Consider the following 23,531-nt stretch of genomic DNA (forward strand, 5'->3'; position numbering starts at 1 on the left):
CAGATGCAGGCGTCCTCCAGGAAACGGCGTTTCAGAGCTGTGCCATGCCACTGCTGAGCTGCACCGTGAAAGACCTTGAAGTCATTAGGTGTTACCAAAGCCATGGTCCAAAAGCATGGCCAAAAGCACATTTCGCCTGGGCCTTTTGGAACTATGCTAGCATCAGTCTTGAAAAGAGCTGTGCATAAAGCAACTCTCCAGAAGCAGATGGAGTGGGGAAAATGTGCCACAAAGGGACAGCCAAAACGGACTGGGCGACTTGGAAAAAAAACTATCAAATCCCAATCTTAATGAGCCGTACAAGATGTTGCTGTCGATTTATTGAACGTTTCTCTAGGCAACATCAGAGTGTAGGGACTACAAAAAAAGCTAAATTGCGACTAGTCGCTGGACTTGAATTATTCAATATGGGATTAAACACGCAGGCCCGCAACCAAACGTCGCAAAAGCCACAGTTCCTCTCACAGAGAGAAAAAGCAAAACAGCTGGCTGTTCCGTAGTCGGCAGGGTTCGAACCTGCGCGGGGAGACCCCAATGGATTTCAAGTCCATCGCCTTAACCTCTCGGCCATGACTACGCATGGTGGTAGCTCGTTGACTTTTTCAGCTGAATGTGGGCAACATTGAACGCAGCACAGTTGGGGCATAAATGGCCTGAGGTTGTAAAAAGCAGCACAAGCATTGCTCGCAGTTAACAGGAACACGCTGCCGTGACCCGGATTCGAACCGGGGTTGCTGCGGCCACAACACAGAGTACTGACCACTATACGATCACGGCACACCGCTCGCTCACCGATAAGCTCTGCAGCTGCCTGGACACTAAGGGACACTGGTTTGTGACCGTGATTCAAACTGGGATTTCTCTGGCCACAACACAGAGTACGGATGACTGTACGGTCGCGGCAAACCACTGTCGCTCACCCACAGCTGCCTGGTCACTAAGTGACAGGGGCTTGTTTGTGAGTTGCAGAGGAGGATTCCAATTACGTATAGGAGGCTTGAAAGAAAAGAGAACAACAACATAAGTGGACGTGCAAAACTACGTAGTCGGCAGGATTCGAACCTGCGCGGGGAAACCCCAATGGATTTCTAGTCCATCGCCTTAACCACTCAGCCACGACTACAGACGTCTGCTTTCTCTCTCCTGCTGACGTGGCAACCAAGCACAGGGTCAACAGGGGTAGAGGAAGGTGCACTAGCGCAACTTTTCCGTACAATCTCTGGGAAGCAGGGACAGCATAGCTCTCTAATCTAACAAACTCAGCTAACTTCATGGGCACTCTTTCCACACAAGCTGATGATCTGAATTCAGAGCAACGTGCTCTCGCAGGCCACACCACAATGGACAGCCACCAAGTGATATGAAAAGAACAACGAGGTCTCTGACAAACAGACAGGCCTTCGCCCGAACAGGGACTTGAACCCTGGACCCTCAGATTAAAAGTCTGATGCTCTACCGACTGAGCTATCCGGGCTCCTATCTGCTGAGGCACCTGTTTGCGGAGTTGGACCTCTGCAAGCCCCTTGCCGGCTAACAACACTTTCTCATCACAGCACAGACCTGCGTCCTCTTAAAAAAAACAGATGCAGGCGTCCTCCAGGAAACGGCGTTTCAGAGCTGTGCCATGCCACTGCTGAGCTGCACCGTGAAAGACCTTGAAGTCTTAGGTGTTACCAAAGCCATGGTCCAAAAGCATGGCCAAAAGCACATTTCGCCTGGGCCTTTTGGAACTATGCTAGCATCAGTCTTGAAAAGAGCTGTGCATAAAGCAACTCTCCAGAAGCAGATGGAGTGGGGAAAATGTGCCACAAAGGGACAGCCAAAACGGACTGGGCGTCTTGGAAAAAAAACTATCAAATCCCAATCTTGATGAGCCGTACAAGATGTTGCTGTCGATTTATTGAACGTTTCTCTAGGCAACATCAGAGTGTAGGGACTACAAAAAAAGCTAAATTGCGACTAGTCGCTGGACTTGAATTATTCAATATGGGATTAAACACGCAGGCCCGCAACCAAACGTCGCAAAAGCCACAGTTCCTCTCACAGAGAGAAAAAGCAAAAACAGCTGGCTGTTCCGTAGTCGGCAGGGTTCGAACCTGCGCGGGGAGACCCCAATGGATTTCAAGTCCATCGCCTTAACCTCTCGGCCACGACTACGCATGGTGGTATTCGTTGACTTTTTCTGCTGAATGTGGGCAACATTGAACGCAGCACAGTTGGGGCATAAATGGCCTGAGGTTGTAAAAACCAGCACAAGCATTGCTCGCAGTTAACAGGAACACGCTGCCGTGACCCGGATTCGAACCGGGGTTGCTGCGACCACAACACAGAGTACTGACCACTATACGATCACGGCACACCGCTCGCTCACCGATAAGCTCTGCAGCTGCCTGGACACTAAGGGACACTGGTTTGTGACCGTGATTCAAACTGGGATTTCTCTGGCCACAACACAGAGTACGGATGACTGTACGGTCGCGGCAAACCACTGTCGCTCACCCACAGCTGCCTGGTCACTAAGTGACAGGGGCTTGTTTGTGAGTTGCAGAGGAGGATTCCAATTACGTATAGGAGGCTTGAAAGAAAAGAGAACAACAACATAAGTGGACGTGCAAAACAACGTAGTCGGCAGGATTCGAACCTGCGCGGGGAAACCCCAATGGATTTCTAGTCCATCGCCTTAACCACTCGGCCACGACTACAGATGTTGGCTTTCTCTCTCCTGCTGACGTGGCAACCAAGCACAGGGTCAACAGGGGTAGAGGAAGGTGCACTAGCTCTAGTGTAACTTTTCCGTACAATCTCTGGGAAGCAGGGACAGCATAGCTCTCTAATCTAACAAACTCAGCTAACTTCATGGGCACTCTTTCCACACAAGCTGATGATCTGAATTCAGAGCAACGTGCTCTCGCAGGCCACACCACAATGGACAGCCACCAAGTGATATGAAAAGAACAACGAGGTCTCTGACAAACAGACAGGCCTTCGCCCGAACAGGGACTTGAACCCTGGACCCTCAGATTAAAAGTCTGATGCTCTACCGACTGAGCTACCCGGGCTCCATGGCTGTGCCTCGCAAGTAGGCAAGGTTTAGGGTTGTGGTCGGCGCAGACCTTTACGCTACACAAAAGTTTACCGTAAGGTGGGGTTTGGACTTGTGGTTGGTGTAGATGTTGCTAAAACACAACAGGTTACTGTGAGGTTGGGTTTATGGTTGTTGTAGGTGTAGATGTCAGTAAAACGCAGTAGTTTGGACTCCATGTCATGTGGGAGACATTAAAAAGATCAATGACAACTGCAGAAGGTCTTTCTGTTGTTGTGGCAATAAATGGAGACTTAACCATTGAAACGATTCCTTCCATGCCTTAGAAGCGTGACTTGATCAATGCTTACCTACACAGCATGCTGGCATCAAAGGTCCTGCTGCTCATATCGAATCCCTAGTCTTCCACACTTTAGGAAACGTAAACATTCAGGACGTGCCATTAGCACAGCCTGCACTAAAAGGAGACTGGAGATTACGGATGGCATCACAGAGTGCAACACCAATGCCACCTTGAAAAGCCTGCCGTGACACGGATTCGAACCGGGGTTGCTGCGGCCACAACGCAGAGTACTAACCACTATACGATCACGGCGAGCTACGGGACAGCCGCTGGGACCTCGCTCTCTGTCATTCGTCTTTGAAAATGGAGGGCCCCCAGGGCAGTCAGTTTGTGCGCGCTGCGGTTTTATTTTTGTTGCTTTTCCCTACCAGCACATCCCTTTTCCCAAGAAACACTGGGGTTGCAAACAATTAGGGAAAGTCGCAAACTAAATCCTGCGCATAGCATGGACGTAGTCGGCAGGATTCGAACCTGCGCGGGGAGACCCCAATGGATTTCTAGTCCATCGCCTTAACCACTCGGCCACGACTACGAAGCTTGACCTTTCCTTTGTGCTCTTGCCTGGCGCATTGGCCGTGCTGCCCGATGACATGTAGAGCAAGCAAGAGATCACCAGCAATAGATGTCTCTTGTAGGGATGGTATGCAGTTTAACCCAAAGAATGGCCAGTCTGTCAGACGAAGAAGAGCCAGAGTCAGAGATTTAAATAAATAAATAAAGTTTACTGAAGATAGTTTGCAGTTACATCAGCAGAAGCCAGCTTCAACACTCGCCATGAGTTCCTAGGCCGCTCTGCTCACAATCACAAATCAATAAAAATTATACTCTCACATAAGGTCATTAACTGCGTCACGCATATAGGTGTTCTAACCTGATTGGATAAAACACAGATAGACTAGGAAAATTTCCACGTGGGGTGCGTGCGTACAATTCTGAACAGTATCTCAAGCATCAACGTCAGACATCCACTAGACTGTTTAGAGCTGACTCCAGACCTGTGAAACGGATCCACAATCAAATAGAAGACACACACTTAAGGTATAAGCTGTTTCTTAACCGAGGCTGAGTGTAGTCTCAGCCGTCTTTATCAAAACTGGTTAAAAACCAGTATAATCTACATTCAGGCAGTTATATCCTTACTACAAAAAGTCTATCTTGAATAAAAAGTAGAATCACCCTCAAAGAATTAACCGTAAAAACAGCAAAATCCCTTAAGACATTTTAGATAGTATTAACTCTTAGAAATAACAATGGAGACAGTTGCTTCCGGTCCTCAGCCCTTAGCTCCACTCAAGGTCTCTGTGACCTCTGACCTAGTTTGGTGGCTCCTGAAAAAGTTATAAAGAGACAGGCAAACGCACTGAACATTCTTATATTAAGCAATGTGTTAACTTATTCATTAATTAAAATCAATTCAAAGTTAATTACTCATTCAGATAATCAAATAATTATATGTTGCAAGTTTAAAAAGGAAGTGGACGAGCACGTGGTCTGCAGGACTCAAACCAGCACGAGAAGACCCCAATGGATTTCTAATGAATGACCTTAACCACTCGGCCGCAACTACAAGACTGACTGTGCTGTCCATGTCCTCATGCCTAGTACACATGTTGTGCATCCAGATGAAACTTTCAGCAAGCGATAGCTCACTGGCAAAAGCTGTGGCTCCACAAGCAGAGCCTTACACACCCGAGCACGGACTTGAACCCTGGACCCTCAGATTAAAAGACTGCTCTACCGACTGAGCTACCCAGACTCCATGGCTGTGCCTCACAAGTAGGCAAGGTTTAGGGTTGTGGTCGGCGCAGACCTTTACGCTACACAAAAGCTTACCGTGAGGTGGGGTTTGGACTTGTGGTTGGTGTAGATGTTGCTAAAACACAACAGGTTACTGTGAGGTTGGGTTTATGGTTGTTGTAGGTGCAGACGTCAGTAAAACGCAGTAGTTTGGACTCCATGTCATGTGGGAGACATTAAAAAGATCAATGACAACTGCAGAAGGTCTTTCTGTTGTTGTGGCAATAAATGGAGACTTAACCAATGAAACGATTCCTTCCATGCCTTAGAAGCATGACTTGATCAATGCTTACCTACACAGCATGCTGGCATCAAAGGTCCCGCTGCTCATATCGATTTCCTAGTCTTCCACACTTTAGGAAACGTAAACATTCAGGTCGTGCCATTAGCACAGCCTGCACTAAAAGGAGGCTGGAGATTACGGATGGCATCACAGAGTGCAACGCCAATGCCACCTTGAAAAGCCTGCTGTGACCCGGATTCAAACCGGGGTTGCTGCGGCCACAACGCAGAATACTAAGCACTAAACGATCACGGCGAGCTACGGGACAGCCGATGGAGCCTTGCTCTCTGTCATACGTCTTTGAAAATGGAGGGCCCCCAGGGCAGTCCATTGGCGCGCGCTGCGGTTTTATTTTTGTTGCTTTTCCCTACCAGCACATCCCTTTTCCCAAGAAACACTGGGGTTGCAAACAATCAAGTAAAGTCGCAAATTAAATCCTGCGCATAGTCTGGACAGAGTCAGCAGGATTCAAACCTGCGCGGGGAGACCCCAATGGATTTCTAGTCCATCGCCTTAACCACTCGGCCACGACTACGAAGTGTGACTTTTCCATTGTGATCTTGCCTGGCGCATTGGCCGTGCTGCCCGATGACATGTAGAGCAAGCAAGAGCTCACCAGCAATAGATGTCGCTTGTAGGGATGGTATGCAGTTTAACCCAAAGAATGACCAGTCTGTCAGACGAAGAAGAGCCAGAGTCAGAGATTTAAATAAATAAATAAAGTTTACTGAAGATAGTTTGCAGTTACATCAGCAGAAGCCAGCTTCAACACTCGCCATGAGTTCCTAGGCCGCTCTGCTCACAATCACAAATCAATTATCATTATTGATGATGGCGGCGCCCGGTACGGCAGCGGCTACTCCGGCTCCGTATAATGGTGTGCGTTTTATGTTAAATGTGTCGTCTGAAACGTCTCAGTCATGTACGAGAAAAGTCTACAACAGAAACCTACTGCTTGGTCTACGAAACACGAACTTTTCAAACGATTTCTCTGGAATAATGTTTGCTTTGGATCACAAAATTCTCGACGAGCTAGGTATCCTACGCCTGCAAGACCCAGAGGCCTGCATAGCAGCGGTCTCCCCTCCCGATACTGGCCGATGCTCGAGGCGACGTAAGCGGTGGGAGGGACGTAGCACTCATCGCAAGCGGTGTGCTAGACCTAGCAAGCGAGGGACTCGAGCGGGTATTAGCGCAAGGCTAAAAGCTAAACCATACAGACCTGCACTTCCTGCGATTCTGCTTTCCAACGTTCGCTCGCTGGAAAACAAAATGGACTATCTCAGATTGGATCTACATACACAAAGGAAGGTGAAAGATTGCAGCGCCATCGTCCTCACCGAGACATGGCTTAACCACAGCGTTCCAGATAACGCTATTCAGGTAGACGGACTAACAACACTTAGAGCGGACAGAAGTCACGCACTCACTGGTAAGCTACGAGGTGGTGGAGTGGCAATCTACATCAATAACAACTGGTGCACAAATGTTAAAGTTCTCCGAAGTCACTGTTCTGAAGACATAGAATTTCTAACAGTTAAATGTCGTCCAGTATACTTGCCAAGAGAATTTTCAGCCGTGACTATTACAGCATCTATCTTGAATAAAAAGTAGAATCACCCTCAAAGAATTAACCGTAAAAACAGCAAAATCCCTTAAGACATTTTAGATAGTATTAACTCTTAGAAATAACAATAGAGACAGTTGCTTCCAGTCCTCAGCCCTCAGCTCCACTCAAGGTCTCCGTGACCTCTGACTTAGTTTGGTGGCTCCTGAAAAAGTTATAAAGAGACAGGCAAACGCACTGAACAATCTTATATTAAGCAATGTGTTAACTTATTCATTAGTTAAAATCAATTCCAAGTTAATTACTCATTCAGATAATCAAATAATTATATAAAAATAATGAGAAACAAGATGATGAGGAAAGGATAAACGTTGATTCATGCTGAGATTGATAGGAAGGTAGAAATCTGAATCCTCCACGCTCTACAAAAGTTGGCTTACACGCCCAAACAGGGACTTGAACCCAGGAACGTCAGATGAAAAGTCTGACGCTCTACCGTCTGAGTTATCCGGGATCACTGGGGCATTAGCTTAGATTTAAGCGCTTGTGACGTGTCACAGTAGCAGTGTGCACTGAAAAGTGGGCTGTACAAAACAGGTGGCAAGAGGGAGCGTGATGCCAATGTCACCATGAGGAATCCTGCCATGACCCTGATTCAAAGCGGGGTTGCTGTGGCTACAATGCAGAGTACTAACCACAATCCAATCACAGCGAGTTACCGGACAGCCGTTGTGGACCCTGCGCGGCATGTTCCTCCCTCTGATTTGCCCCTTTCGGTTCAGTGAGCGCACGCTGTTGTTTTTCTCCTCCTACCAGCACAACGCTTTTCCCAAGTAACGCTGGAATTGCAAACATTTGATGACTGTTGCAAGTTCAAAAAGGAAGAGGACGAGCACGTGGTCCGCAGGACTCGAACCAGCGCAAGAAGACCCCAATGGATTTCTAATTCACCACCTTAACCACTCGGCCGCAACTACAAGACTGCCTGTGCCCTCCATGTCCTCATGCCTAATACACATGTTGTGCATCCAGATGAAACTTTCAGCAAGCGATAGCTCACTGGCAAAAGCTGTGGCTCCACAAGAAGAGCCTTACACGCCCGAGCAGGGACTTGAACCCTGGACCCTCAGATTAAAAGTCTGATGCTCTACCGACTGAGCTACCCGGGCTCCATGGCTGTGCCTCGCAAGTAGGCAAGGTTTAGGGTTGTGGTCGGCGCAGACCTTTACGCTACACAAAAGTTTACCGTAAGGTGGGGTTTGGACTTGTGGTTGGTGTAGATGTTGCTAAAACACAACAGGTTACTGTGAGGTTGGGTTTATGGTTGTTGTAGGTGTAGATGTCAGTAAAACGCAGTAGTTTGGACTCCATGTCATGTGGGAGACATTAAAAAGATCAATGACAACTGCAGAAGGTCTTTCTGTTGTTGTGGCAATAAATGGAGACTTAACCATTGAAACGATTCCTTCCATGCCTTAGAAGCGTGACTTGATCAATGCTTACCTACACAGCATGCTGGCATCAAAGGTCCTGCTGCTCATATCGAATCCCTAGTCTTCCACACTTTAGGAAACGTAAACATTCAGGACGTGCCATTAGCACAGCCTGCACTAAAAGGAGACTGGAGATTACGGATGGCATCACAGAGTGCAACACCAATGCTACCTTGAAAAGCCTGCCGTGACACGGATTCGAACCGGGGTTGCTGCGGCCACAACGCAGAGTACTAACCACTATACGATCACGGCGAGCTACGGGACAGCCGCTGGGACCTCGCTCTCTGTCATTCGTCTTTGAAAATGGAGGGCCCCCAGGGCAGTCAGTTGGCGCGCGCTGCGGTTTTATTTTTGTTGCTTTTCCCTACCAGCACATCCCTTTTAACAAGAAACACTGGGGTTGCAAACAATTAGGGAAAGTCGCAAACTAAATCCTGCGCATAGCATGGACGTAGTCGGCAGGATTCGAACCTGCGCGGGGAGACCACAATGGATTTCTAGTCCATCGCCTTAACCACTCGGCCACGACTACGAAGCTTGACCTTTCCTTTGTGCTCTTGCCTGGCGCATTGGCCATGCTGCCCGATGACATGTAGAGCAAGCAAGAGATCACCAGCAATAGATGTCTCTTGTAGGGATGGTATGCAGTTTAACCCAAAGAATGGCCAGTCTGTCAGACGAAGAAGAGCCAGAGTCAGAGATTTAAATAAATAAATAAAGTTTACTAAAGATAGTTTGCAGTTACATCAGCAGAAGCCAGCTTCAACACTCGCCATGAGTTCCTAGGCCGCTCTGCTCACAATCACAAATCAATAAAAATTATACTCTCACATAAGGTCATTAACTGCGTCACGCATATAGGTGTTCTAACCTGATTGGATAAAACACAGACAGACTAGGAAAATTTCCACGTGGGGTGCGTGCGTACAATTCTGAACAGTATCTCAAGCATCAACGTCAGACATCCACTAGACTGTTTAGAGCTGACTCCAGACCTGTGAAACGGATCCACAATCAAATAGAAGACACACACTTAAAGTATAAGCTGTTTCTTAACCGAGGCTGAGTGTAGTCTCAGCCGTCTTTATCAAAACTGGTTAAAAACCAGTATAATCTACATTCAGGCAGTTATATCCTTACTACAAAAAGTCTATCTTGAATAAAAAGTAGAATCACCCTCAAAGAATTAACCGTAAAAACAGCAAAATCCCTTAAGACATTTTAGATAGTATTAGCTCTTAGAAATAACAATGGAGACAGTTGCTTCCAGTCCTCAGCCCTCAGCTCCACTCAAGGTCTCCGTGACCTCTGACTTAGTTTGGTGGCTCCTGAAAAAGTTATAAAGAGACAGGCAAACGCACTGAACATTCTTATATTAAGCAATGTGTTAACTTATTCATTAGATAAAATCAATTCAAAGTTAATTACTCATTCAGATAATCAAATAATTATATAAAAATAATGAGAAACAAGATGATGAGGAAAGGATAAACGTTGATTCATGCTGAGATTGATAGGAAGGTAGAAATCTGAATCCTCCACGCTCTACAAAAGTTGGCTTACACGCCCAAACAAGGACTTGAACCCAGGAATGTCAGATGAAAAGTCTGACGCTCTACCGTCTGAGTTATCCGGGATCACTGGGGCATTAGCTTAGATTTAAGCGCTTGTGACGTGTCACAGTAGCAGTGTGCACTGAAAAGTGGGCTGTATAAAACAGGTGGCAAGAGGGGGGCGTGATGCCAATGTCACCGTAAGGAATCCTGCCGTGACCCTGATTCGAAGCGGGGTTGCTGCGGCCATAATGCAGAGTACTAACCACAATCCGATCACGGCGAGTTACCGGACAGCCGTTGTGGCCCCTGTGCGGTATGTTCCTCCCTCTGATTTGCCCCTTTCGGTTCAGTGAGCGCACGCTGTTGTTTTTCTCCTCCTACCAGCACGACGCTTTTCCCAAGTAACTCTGGAATTGCAAACATTTGATGACTGTTGCAAATTTTAAAAGGAAGAGGATGAGCACATGGTCTGCAGGACTCAAACCAGCACGAGAAGACCCCAATGGATTTCTAATGAATGACCTTAACCACTCGGCCGCAACTACAAGACTGACTGTGCTGTCCATGTCCTCATGCCTAGTACACATGTTGTGCATCCAGATGAAACTTTCAGCAAGCGATAGCTCACTGGCAAAAGCTGTGGCTCCACAAGCAGAGCCTTACACACCCGAGCACGGACTTGAACCCTGGACCCTCAGATTAAAAGACTGCTCTACCGACTGAGCTACCCAGACTCCATGGCTGTGCCTCACAAGTAGGCAAGGTTTAGGGTTGTGGTCGGCGCAGACCTTTACGCTACACAAAAGCTTACCGTGAGGTGGGGTTTGGACTTGTGGTTGGTGTAGATGTTGCTAAAACACAACAGGTTACTGTGAGGTTGGGTTTATGGTTGTTGTAGGTGCAGACGTCAGTAAAACGCAGTAGTTTGGACTCCATGTCATGTGGGAGACATTAAAAAGATCAATGACAACTGCAGAAGGTCTTTCTGTTGTTGTGGCAATAAATGGAGACTTAACCAATGAAACGATTCCTTCCATGCCTTAGAAGCATGACTTGATCAATGCTTACCTACACAGCATGCTGGCATCAAAGGTCCCGCTGCTCATATCGATTTCCTAGTCTTCCACACTTTAGGAAACGTAAACATTCAGGTCGTGCCATTAGCACAGCCTGCACTAAAAGGAGGCTGGAGATTACGGATGGCATCACAGAGTGCAACGCCAATGCCACCTTGAAAAGCCTGCTGTGACCCGGATTCAAACCGGGGTTGCTGCGGCCACAACGCAGAATACTAAGCACTAAACGATCACGGCGAGCTACGGGACAGCCGATGGAGCCTTGCTCTCTGTCATACGTCTTTGAAAATGGAGGGCCCCCAGGGCAGTCCATTGGCGCGCGCTGCGGTTTTATTTTTGTTGCTTTTCCCTACCAGCACATCCCTTTTCCCAAGAAACACTGGGGTTGCAAACAATCAAGAAAAGTCGCAAACTAAATCCTGCGCATAGTCTGGACAGAGTCAGCAGGATTCGAACCTGCGCGGGGAGACCCCAATGGATTTCTAGTCCATCGCCTTAACCACTCGGCCACGACTACGAAGCGTGACTTTTCCATTGTGATCTTGCCTGGCGCATTGGCCGTGCTGCCCGATGACATGTAGAGCAAGCAAGAGCTCACCAGCAATAGATGTCGCTTGTAGGGATGGTATGCAGTTTAACCCAAAGAATGACCAGTCTGTCAGACGAAGAAGAGCCAGAGTCAGAGATTTAAATAAATAAATAAAGTTTACTGAAGATAGTTTGCAGTTACATCAGCAGAAGCCAGCTTCAACACTCGCCATGAGTTCCTAGGCCGCTCTGCTCACAATCACAAATCAATTATCATTATTGATGATGGCGGCGCCCGGTACGGCAGCGGCTACTCCGGCTCCGTATAATGGTGTGCGTTTATGTTAAATGTGTCGTCTGAAACGTCTCAGTCATGTACGAGAAAAGTCTACAACAGAAACCTACTGCTTGGTCTACGAAACACGAACTTTTCAAACGATTTCTCTGGAATAATGTTTGCTTTGGATCACAAAATTCTCGACGAGCTAGGTATCCTACGCCTGCAAGACCCAGAGGCCTGCATAGCAGCGGTCTCCCCTCCCGATACTGGCCGATGCTCGAGGCGACGTAAGCGGTGGGAGGGACGTAGCACTCGTCGCAAGCGGTGTGCTAGACCTAGCAAGCGAGGGACTCGAGCGGGTATTAGCGCAAGGCTAAAAGCTAAACCATACAGACCTGCACTTCCTGCGATTCTGCTTTCCAACGTTCGCTCGCTGGAAAACAAAATGGACTATCTCAGATTGGATCTAAATACACAAAGGAAGGTGAAAGATTGCAGCGCCATCGTCCTCACCGAGACATGGCTTAACCACAGCGTTCCAGATAACGCTATTCAGGTAGACGGACTAACAACACTTAGAGCGGACAGAAGTCACGCACTCACTGGTAAGCTACGAGGTGGTGGAGTGGCAATCTACATCAATAACAACTGGTGCACAAATGTTAAAGTTCTCCGAAGTCACTGTTCTGAAGACATAGAATTTCTAACAGTTAAATGTCGTCCAGTATACTTGCCAAGAGAATTTTCAGCCGTGACTATTACAGCCGTGTATATACCGCCCAGTGCGAATACAAAAGATGCACTTACTACATTGTATCAATCTGTGAGCTCAATGCAGGACTCAAATCCGGACTCTGCCTGTATAATCGCTGGCGATTTTAATCAGGCCAAACTAAAGACAGTACTCCCACACTTTTATAAATATGTGGACTTTGCAACCAGGGGAGAGAACATTCTGGACCAGGTCTACTCAAACATCAAACAGGCATACAGAGCTGTTCCCCACCCCCATCTGGGTAACTCGAACCATCTTTCTGTTATACTTATGCCATCTTACAGGCCACTGTTAGTGAGAAACAAAGCTTCTGTGAAGCAGATCTGAACCTGGCCAGAGGGGGCCACTTCAGCCCTCCAAGACTGTTTTGACTGCACAGATTGGGCTGTTTTTAGGGAGGCTGCCACTTCCAACCAGCTTGTTAATATAACGGAATACACTGAATCTGTGACAGGATATATATCCAAATGCATAGAAGATGTGACCGTCATAAAACACATTACCACAAGGGAAAACAATAAACCATGGTTTACCAGGGAGGTTTGTGAGCTTCTAAAAGCACGGAATGTAGCTTTCAAGTCTGGAGACAAAGAGGCCCTTAGAATTGCCAGGGCCAACTTGAACCGGGCCTGAGAGCAGCAAAGCGTGCCTATGGACAAAAAATCCAGTCACACTTTACTGACATAAATTACTCCAGACGCCTTTGGCAAGGCATCCAGTCAGTAACAGACTACAGGCCTATACCTCCACCGTGTGAGGACAGCACAGTCTTCTTAAACTCACTCAATTCATTCTTCAGCCGTTTTGAGGAAAACAATAACATCATTCCAACAAAAGCTTTACACTGTGTGGATGATGTAATACTTCAACTTGACCCTGCTAATGTGCGGAGGACCCTTCAAAAGGTCAACCCCTGGAAGGCTGCCGGTCCTGATAATATACCTGGGCGTGTGCTTAGAGACTGTGCAAACTCACTTACAGATGTTCTCACGGATATTTTTAACATTTCTCTGAGTAAAGCCATTATACCAGAAAGCTTCAAAGCTACGACTATCATCCCGCTACCTAAGAAATCACCAGTCACAACACTGAACGACTACCAGCCTATAGCACTTACATCCATCATAATGAAGTGCTTTGAAAGGCTGGTTAAGGCTCACATAACATCTAGCCTACCTGTCACATTTGACCCCTTCCAGTTTGCTTATCGTTCCAAGCGTTCCACTGATGATGCCATAGCAACAGCACTTCACCTCAGCCTGGCTCATCTGGAAAACAAAAACAGTTGTGTGCGGATGCTGTTCATTGACTTCAGCTCTGCTTTTAATACAGTCATTCCACAACACCTGGTGGGAAAACTCAGAGCTGTAGGCATCAGCACCCCACTGTGCAACTGGTTACTAGATTTTCTCACCAACAGACCGCAGACAGTAAGAGTCGGTGAAAATTCCTCACAGACCATCATCATAAACACTGGGGTCCCTCAAGGATGTGTGTTAAGTCCTCTGCTGTTCACACTGATGACTCATGACTGTTGTGCCAGATACAATTCAAATCACATCATCAAATTTGCAGATGACACGACAGTTGTGGGCCTCATCAGCAACGACGACGACTCAGCCTACAGAGATGAGGTACATCAACTCATCAACTGGTGTGACACTAATAATCTACATCTCAATGTAAATAAAACAAAGGAAATAACTGTGGACTTCAGGAGGAATTACAAGTCACTCACCCCCCTCACCATCTATGGCAGTGTGGTAGAGTCAGTGAAAAGCACCAAGTTCCTGGGGGTGCATATTACCGATGACCTGTCTTGGTCTACCAACACCACCTCTCTGGTCAAGAAAGCTCACCAACGCCTCCACTTCCTGCTCCCACTTCCTGAGAGTATTCTCACCAGCAGTCTTTCAGTCTGGTATGGCAGCTGCTCTGCTGCTGACCGGACAGCTCTACAGAGGGTGGTGAGGTCAGCTGAGAAGATAATCGGATCAGGCCTACCATCTATTCAGGACATATACCCCCTCCGTTGCTACAAAAGCGCTACAAACATCATCAAAGACTTCACCCATCCCACACATAAACTGTTCACCCTCCTACCATCTGGGAAACGCTACAGCAGTATGCGTTGCAAGACTACCAGACTCATTAATAGCTTTTTTCCTCAAGCTATCAGACTGCTCAACTTACTCATGAAAACTGGATTATAAAATCACACCCCACAGCCCACACACACAAAAATCTGTGGAACTGTGAGAAAGGCAAACTCAATGTTTTTATGTTAATATCCCTTGCACGTGTAACATGTTTACAAAATTCACGTACCTATATGCTGCTACTTTGCACTGCACTTTTGCCATACTGCACCCAATTGCACTACAATAAATACCTCAACTTGGTCATATTCAGGAACAATAGGATATATGGTAATTGTTCATAGCTTATTATTGTCTATTTATTCAATTTATCTTGTACTATATTAGTTAAATGTTTAGTTTATGTCTAGTGTGTGTCATGTTTTGTTTTTAAATTGCACATTGGAGTATGGGAGAAACGCAATTTCAGTCTGCTGTGTAATGTACTGTTGCATGGTTTGACTGACAATAAAGTTGACTTGACTTGACAATAACAATTATACTCTCACATATGGTCATTAACTGCGTCACGCATATAGGTGTTCTAACCTGATTGGATAAAACACAGACAGACTAGGAAAATTTCCACGTGGGGTGCGTGCGTACAATTCTGAACAGTATCTCAAGCATCAACGTCAGACATCCACTAGACTGTTCAGAGCTGACTTCAGACCTGTGAAACGGATCCACAATCAAATAGAAGACACACACTTAAAGTATAAGCTGTTTCTTAACCAAGGCTGAGTGTAGTCTCAGCCGTCTTTATCAAAACTGGTTAAAAACCAGTATAATCTACATTCAGGCAGTTATATCCTTACTACAAAAAGTCTATCTTGAATAAAAAGTAGAATCACCCTCAAAGAATTAACCGTAAAAACAGCAAAATCCCTTAAGACATTTTAGATAGTATTAACTCTTAGAAATAACAATAGAGACAGTTGCTTCCAGTCCTCAGCCCTCAGCTCCACTCAAGGTCTCCGTGACCTCTGACTTAGTTTGGTGGCTCCTGAAAAAGTTATAAAGAGACAGGCAAACGCACTGAACAATCTTATATTAAGCAATGTGTTAACTTATTCATTAGTTAAAATCAATTCCAAGTTAATTACTCATTCAGATAATCAAATAATTATATAAAAATAATGAGAAATAAGATGATGAGGAAAGGATAAACGTTGATTCATGCTGAGATTGATAGGAAGGTAGAAATCTGAATCCTCCACGCTCTACAAAAGTTGGCTTACACGCCCAAACAGGGACTTGAACCCAGGAACGTCAGATGAAAAGTCTGACGCTCTACCGTCTGAGTTATCCGGGATCACTGGGGCATTAGCTTAGATTTAAGCGCTTGTGACGTGTCACAGTAGCAGTGTGCACTGAAAAGTGGGCTGTACAAAACAGGTGGCAAGAGGGAGCGTGATGCCAATGTCACCATGAGGAATCCTGCCATGACCCTGATTCAAAGTGGGGTTGCTGTGGCTACAATGCAGAGTACTAACCACAATCCAATCACAGCGAGTTACCGGACAGCCGTTGTGGCCCCTGCGCGGCATGTTCCTCCCTCTGATTTGCCCCTTTCGGTTCAGTGAGCGCACGCTGTTGTTTTTCTCCTCCTACCAGCACAACGCTTTTCCCAAGTAACGCTGGAATTGCAAACATTTGATGACTGTTGCAAGTTCAAAAAGGAAGAGGACGAGCACGTAGTCCGCAGGACTCGAACCAGCGCAAGAAGACCCCAATGGATTTCTAATTCACCACCTTAACCACTCGGCCGCAACTACAAGACTGCCTGTGCCCTCCATGTCCTCATGCCTAATACACATGTTGTGCATCCAGATGAAACTTTCAGCAAGCGATAGCTCACTGGCAAAAGCTGTGGCTCCACAAGAAGAGCCTTAGACGCCCGAGCAGGGACTTGAACCCTGGACCCTCAGATTAAAAGTCTGATGCTCTACCGACTGAGCTACCCGGGCTCCATGGCTGTGCCTCGCAAGTAGGCAAGGTTTAGGGTTGTGGTCGGCGCAGACCTTTACGCTACACAAAAGTTTACCGTAAGGTGGGGTTTGGACTTGTGGTTGGTGTAGATGTTGCTAAAACACAACAGGTTACTGTGAGGTTGGGTTTATGGTTGTTGTAGGTGTAGATGTCAGTAAAACGCAGTAGTTTGGACTCCATGTCATGTGGGAGACATTAAAAAGATCAATGACAACTGCAGAAGGTCTTTCTGTTGTTGTGGCAATAAATGGAGACTTAACCATTGAAACGATTCCTTCCATGCCTTAGAAGCGTGACTTGATCAATGCTTACCTACACAGCATGCTGGCATCAAAGGTCCCGTTACTCATATCGAATCCCTAGTCTTCCACACTTTAGGAAACGTAAACATTCAGGACGTGCCATTAGTAAGAGGACGAGCACGTGGTCTGCAGGACTCGAACCAGCGCGAGAAGACCCCAACAGATTTCTAATGTTTTGTAATGTTACGGCAGCCAAAAGGTATACATTGGCTGGGAATCTACTTAGAAGCCAGCTATGCTCACCACTATATTACCAACGCTTGCGGACATCCTCTCACAGAAGTGTAGAAATTGAAAGCTTTCGACCAAGGAGTTCTTTGTGTGAGCGAAAAAAAAAAGTCAAGTATGGATGCCATTTCTTTCTGACGTTGAGGTTGGATAAAGCGTTCGAAGGTACAACCTCACCAAAAAAAAACAGAGGTTGATAATTTCACTCTGCAGTGGTGGAGTTCTCATCTTCTGTCACCCAGTATTCACTGTAAGGAGGTCCCCCGGTTTGAATGTCATTGCAAGGGTTGACTGGATGCAGCTCATGAAAGGGCAAGCTGACATTTTGTGGAGTAAAAACTGGGCTATGTATAAGATTGAATGGGGTGCTTTGTTTGCTGCAAAACATGCTAATAATGTTCTGTGTGATGCACTGTTCATGTTACTGCTGATGACCAGTCGAAGGCTGATGAAGAATTAAGGAATATTAATGAAGAAAAAGCTGTCCAAGCCCAGTTTTCAACCCTCCTCTTGCCTCCTCGACGTGAATCCGCCTATTCTAAATAGCCAATTCTTGACAGCTGCTCTCGCTTACAGCCGTACTACCCTGGAATGCTAGAGGGCAATAGTGCACTTGCAGCAAAGGAAGTGGTAGGCAGAGAGTGAGAAAGGATCACTCGATTTTTGTTTTGTTTGTTTGTTTTTTCAGAAAAAGTTTGAGTTTTTTTGAGTTTTTCTTTTTTTGATAATTTTGTCCACTTCCCAGCAGCACTTTGCTGTCTGGGAAGTTTGTGTTCTGTTATGAGTGCAAATGTGGAAGGACTCAATCGTAAAGATATGGACATGGATAGAAAACGAAGAGGGCAACTGGATAATGGACTGGAAGTAGGACAAGACTTTGGACACGGACAAATGGGCGATAAAAGGATCTATACTAAAGAAGCTACAGTGATTGTTCATATGACAGAAGTGAATGATGCTAGAGCAGAAGACTTCATAAAGGCTCTGACTGAGAAGATAGGAAAAGGGAATGTTCTGGCTGTAAGACCAAGAAAGGAAAAGGAATGTGAAATAACTCTGCCAAGTTAAGAGGACAGCGAGGATTTGGAAGATGGACTCATGATAAAAGGGAAGAATTGTGAAGTAAGACACTTACAAGTAAGAGAGTATATTGTATCTTTTAAACATTTGCCGGCTTATATTGAGGGGGAGTAACACCTGCATCTGATATCAGAAGGCGAATGTATCCGGGTACAGACATTGCAGATGGTACAAGGTATTTAAGGGTTAAATTCCCGAAGGAGTTGATATCACTCCCAAACAGTGCAAAATTTGATACTGAAGAAGGAACACAATATTTCCGAATTATGCATTACCGTCAAGTGAAAACTTGTCGCTTGTGTATGGGTCCTGGACATGTGTTTAAAGACTGTCCTGATTTTAAATGCTTTCAGTGTGAGGAGCAAGGACATTTCACAAGGGATTGTGATGCAGTGAAATGCCTGGATTGCAGAAAGGTGATGGTAAGATGTGAGTGTTGGATGGAGAAAGAAAATGTTACACAAATCCCAGAGACTGTTAAGGAAGCAAGACAAATGATGGATGAAACAGAGTTGGGAAAGATTGGTGAAGTTGAGAAAGTAATTATTGAGAATACAGAGAGTAATGCGGGAAATCGAGATGAAATGGAAGATAATTCACTGGGAGGAGCAATGGCTGAGTAGGAGGTTAAAAACTTTTTTTAATAGAATATAGTAAATGTATGAAAAAACAAAAAAAAAGAAATAAGAAAGAAGCTAGATAAAGAGTTAAGAAAAGGGACAGAGGGTGAGGGAAACGAAGATATTGAAGAAATTGTAAGGTTACAAGAAAAGTAAAAATAATAGAAGAAGAAAAATGCAAAGGTGCAATAATAAGAAGTAAAGCAAAATATGCAGTAGAAGGAGAAAGATCTACACAGTTCTTCTTTAATTTGGAAAGCAATAGGCAAAGAGCTGAATTAATAAAAGAGGTATTAAATAAAGAGGGGAAAGTAGAAACAGAAACTGAGGGGATTTTAAAAACAGTAAAGGATTTTTATAGTGATATGTTCAAAAAACAAGGAACAAATGAAGAAGAGAAAGAATATTTTATAAAACAGATCAAATTAAAGGTAACCGAAGAAGACAAAAAATTTTGTGATGAAGAAATTCAAAAAGAAGAAATAGAGGTGGTTATTAAGCAATTAATGCCAAGAAAAAGTCCAGGTGTAGATGGCAAAACAAATGAATTTTATAAAGAATTTAAAGATATTTTAGTACCGATTTAAAAGAGATCTATGAAGATGTTTTTATTAAAGAATTATTGAGTGAAAAGATAATAGGAATAGGAATGATAAAAATGATATACAAAGGAAAAGGGGACAAAAAAGATCTAAAGAATTTTAGACCAATAACAATGTTAAATACAGATATGAAGAGTTTAGCAAAAGTTTTAGCAAATAGGTTAAAATATTTTTACCCAAGATAATTAAAACGACACAGGCTTATGGGGTGCAAGGAAAAAACATAACAGATGTGGTGAAAAGTATAAGGGATAGAATAGACTATATGAAAGAAAAAAATAAGTTTTTTTTTAATAGGTTTAGATCTAGAGAAAGCTTTTGACAGGGTAGAGCATGATTTTTTATTTGCAGTTCTTAAAGAGTTTGGATTTGGGGAAAATTTTAGGAAATGGATTCAGATTTTTTTATACAGATATTTTAACATGTAAAAAATGTAATGGCTTTTAACAGAATGTCTTCAACCAACAAGATCAGTAAGGCAGGGATTCTCATTGTCTGCTTTATTAAACACGCTGGTAGCTGAACCACTGGGATTGGCAATAAAATCAGATAGAAGCATTAAAGGGATACAAATAGAATAAAAAGACAACAGAGAAGCTGTGTATCAATACGCGGATGATACTACATTGTTGGTTGAAGATATTCAGAGTATTAAAGGCGCGATGGAGATTTTAGAGCGATATTGTAAAGCATCAGGAGCTAAGGTTAATGTTGGAAAAAGTATATGCATGAGGGTGGGAAGAGTAGAATAAATAAGACAACACATACCCTTTAAAGAAGAAAAGCAACATACAAACATTTTGGGAATTTGGGTGGGGATGGATTCTAATAAAGCAGATATTTTAAATTGGGAGGGAGTTTTAAATGGAATTGAGAAAAGACTTTTGGAAAGCTCGAAATTTGACGTTAAAAGGGAAAGTATTAATCTTAAATGCTTTAATGTTGTCAAAGGTCTGGTATGTGTTAAGTTTAACTGCATTCCTGAAGTATACTATAAAAAATTAAGAATGTAGTTTTAAAGTTTGTGTGGGGAAATGGAAGAGCCAAAACTGTTTATAATACTTTGATTGGGGAGGTAAAAGAAGGAGGTCTGGGACTTTTAGATAGCTTTTTAAAAATGAAAACATTAAGAATTAAGATTATTCAAAGGTTTTTGGAAGGGAAAATGGATGTGATTTGGAAAAGTGTGTTTGACTATTATTTGAAGAAATGTGGACATTTTGATATGGGATGTAATGTTTTATGGATGAAAATGAAAAAATGGATGACAGCAGGTCTGCCAAGATTTTATGTTGAGGTCTTAGAATCATTGGCAGAATTTTTAGAAAATGTGTTGATTATATCAAAAGGAAGGGCTCAGATCGTAGAACAACCACTTTTTCTGAATCCAAATATTTTAAATGAAGGAAAAAATTTATATTTAAGGAAAGGTGGGATGGAGGATTAAGACAAGTTAAAGATGAATTATATGAAGTGATAAAAGGATTTGTACCATTACAAGTAATTGTAGATGCTGTGGAGGATGGTTATAAAAGAGTTGTTAAAACAAAATTACAAAGACAATATCATGATTTGAAAAAAGCAATACCAAAAGATTAGATTGAAATAATTGAAAAAAAAATTGAGTTGCGGGATAAGGAAGAATTACCAGAGGTCTATTTTAAGAAGAAAAATGGAGAAAAGATCAATATGAGCTTATGTACAGTTAAGAGTTTTTATGTTGTTTTTAGATCAAAGGCTTTTATAAGACCTATAGCATTCAACTACTGGAAGGAAAGATATGAGGATTTAAATGAAAAAGAAATTTGGGGAAATGTCAGAATGAAATATATGGAACCAATTTTACACTATTTTAATTATTTATTGAGACATAATTGCATATTAACAGAAATGAGATTGTGTAAAATGGGAATTGAACAAGATATAATATGTAAGGTGTTTAGGAAGGAAGGGGAAGGTTTATTACATTTGTTCTTCTATTGTGAAAAGTTGGAGGAATTATGGAAAAATTTCAGAAAATTGCTAAATCGTTAATGGGGGACATATATGTGGATGAACAAAAGAACTGGGAAAAAAAAATATTTATTTGGTCAAAATGAATGTGGTATGTATGCTGTTAATCTATGTATAACAATTGCTAAGTATGTGATTTGGATAAGGAGAAATATGGCTAAACATGATGGGAAGACAGTGGATATATGCCGTATCTTTAAAAACAGAATGGAGATGGCTGTAAAATTGATATTAAACTATTTTATAGTACAAGAAAAGGAGGATGTATTTATAGAAATAATGGTAAAAGGGAACGTAATGGTTGAATACAAGGACAACATTTTAAGTTGGTTATGGGAAAAATATGAAGTCTAATAATGAGTGTTGTAAGTATCATGTGATTTTTGTGTGATGTGATCATTTCTTTGTAAAAATGTAAATATTTGATTTTAATAAAAAAAAATAAAAAAAATAAAAATCTCATCTGAACTCGGAAGCAAGGCAGGGTTGGGCCTGGTAGGGATTTTTGCAGCAAGTAGGCTGAGTTTACGATTGCTAAGCTAGAATCCTCTGATCCATAGTCATAAGCGTTATCCTTTGTGCCACTGGCACTCCGTTCAGCACCTTGTTAGCACATTGTTTGAAACAAGGACAAGGCTCTGTCAACCTGGAGTTCCGTCACCACACATTCTGCTTTGTTTTATAGCAAGACGTTGTGTGGATGGGATGCTCTTGCAGGATTCCTGACAGTCCCTCCATAGAAGACCTGAGATCCAGGGTCGCAGACTCTCTTCTCTCCAAGAGGAGGTTAAAAGCCATAGTTTCTTTTATACATGTTTTATCAGAGCACTTAGGTATTGCTACAGCTCAGAGACTTACAAGTGGAAGAGATTACGCTGCAAGTTGGCTTGGTGACTTCTAAGTGGTGGGGACTTTTGCAACAAGTAGGCTGGGTTTACGATTGGTGTAGCTGTAGTAGACGTTAATAAAAATCTAGCAGTTGGGGCAGCCTTTGAAACCAGGGGAGCACCCCACGGGCTCTGTGATTGCGGCCCCTTAAACTCGACTCACTCCAGAGTGGACCTGAACAGCTCCAGTGGGGGGCGAAAGGCGACTGCAGTGCACTGGCTGACATCAAAGCAAAAAGACCAGAGCAAGCCAGCAAGGAGTCGAACCTAGAATCTTCTGATCCGTAGTCTGACGCGTTATCCATTGCGCCACTGGCCCTGTCTGCTTATCTTTTCATCTTTATCTTGTTGGTTGTAATAAGGACACAGCTCAGTCAACACAGAGTTCATTCAACACGGAGTTCGTTCAACACATGCTGTCCTTCGTTATTATGACAAGTTCTGGTGTCGATAGGATGCTCTTACAGTGCATGTGACAGTCCCTCCCTAGAAGAGCTGTGATCCAGGGTCTGAGACTTTCTCCTCTCCAGGAGGAGGTTACAAGCATTAGATTTATTTTTGTCAGAGCAGCTGCAACATACTTGCGTGGAGGCCCACAGCTAGGCTTGAGGGCAAGTTTCTGCAGGACCTTCCCTGGTGGTCTAGTGGTTAGGATTCGGCGATCTCACCGCCGTGGCCCGGGTTCGATTCCCGGTCAGGGAACTTCCTTTTGAGCTCTAGCTATGAAGATATATGCGAACTGCACAGGCATGAAAGGGCAAAAGACCTCCTTCGAGCCGGAGTCGAACAAGCAACCTAAGGATTGCCAACAACACAACTACAGTCCTCCGCTCTACCAACTGAGCTATTGAAGGCTTATGAGAGTCCCACACAAGCCCACCCCCTTAAAGTTGCTGCAGTCCGACTGCTGGAAAAAAAAGGGCAG

The 23,531-nt window shown here is 44.1% G+C and overlaps 1 protein-coding gene and 12 non-coding genes across 13 annotated transcripts in view; 1 reads left to right on the plus strand and 12 right to left on the minus strand.

Annotated features, from left to right (window-relative positions):
* The window catches only part of LOC130221902 (NACHT, LRR and PYD domains-containing protein 12-like), a 213,871-nt gene that overhangs the window by 104,450 nt on the left and 85,890 nt on the right, over positions 1-23,531 (minus strand). The window lies entirely within an intron of this gene.
* trnas-uga (transfer RNA serine (anticodon UGA)) lies at positions 496-577 on the minus strand. The gene has a single exon. It is a non-coding gene; the product is annotated as a tRNA-Ser (tRNA).
* Positions 706-777, minus strand: trnah-gug (transfer RNA histidin (anticodon GUG)). The gene has a single exon. It is a non-coding gene; the product is annotated as a tRNA-His (tRNA).
* trnas-aga (transfer RNA serine (anticodon AGA)) lies at positions 1,042-1,123 on the minus strand. Its single transcript has one exon. It is a non-coding gene; the product is annotated as a tRNA-Ser (tRNA).
* On the minus strand, positions 1,402-1,474 carry trnak-uuu (transfer RNA lysine (anticodon UUU)). The gene has a single exon. It is a non-coding gene; the product is annotated as a tRNA-Lys (tRNA).
* trnas-uga (transfer RNA serine (anticodon UGA)) lies at positions 2,076-2,157 on the minus strand. The gene has a single exon. It is a non-coding gene; the product is annotated as a tRNA-Ser (tRNA).
* Positions 2,285-2,356, minus strand: trnah-gug (transfer RNA histidin (anticodon GUG)). The gene has a single exon. It is a non-coding gene; the product is annotated as a tRNA-His (tRNA).
* Positions 2,621-2,702, minus strand: trnas-aga (transfer RNA serine (anticodon AGA)). Its single transcript has one exon. It is a non-coding gene; the product is annotated as a tRNA-Ser (tRNA).
* Positions 2,987-3,059, minus strand: trnak-uuu (transfer RNA lysine (anticodon UUU)). The gene has a single exon. It is a non-coding gene; the product is annotated as a tRNA-Lys (tRNA).
* Positions 3,837-3,918, minus strand: trnas-aga (transfer RNA serine (anticodon AGA)). Its single transcript has one exon. It is a non-coding gene; the product is annotated as a tRNA-Ser (tRNA).
* trnak-uuu (transfer RNA lysine (anticodon UUU)) lies at positions 8,130-8,202 on the minus strand. The gene has a single exon. It is a non-coding gene; the product is annotated as a tRNA-Lys (tRNA).
* Positions 16,780-16,852, minus strand: trnak-uuu (transfer RNA lysine (anticodon UUU)). Its single transcript has one exon. It is a non-coding gene; the product is annotated as a tRNA-Lys (tRNA).
* Positions 23,237-23,308, plus strand: trnae-cuc (transfer RNA glutamic acid (anticodon CUC)). The gene has a single exon. It is a non-coding gene; the product is annotated as a tRNA-Glu (tRNA).

This window comes from Danio aesculapii, chromosome 4 (genome assembly GCF_903798145.1).
Source record: "Danio aesculapii chromosome 4, fDanAes4.1, whole genome shotgun sequence".
NCBI classification, from domain to species: Eukaryota; Metazoa; Chordata; class Actinopteri; order Cypriniformes; family Danionidae; genus Danio; species Danio aesculapii.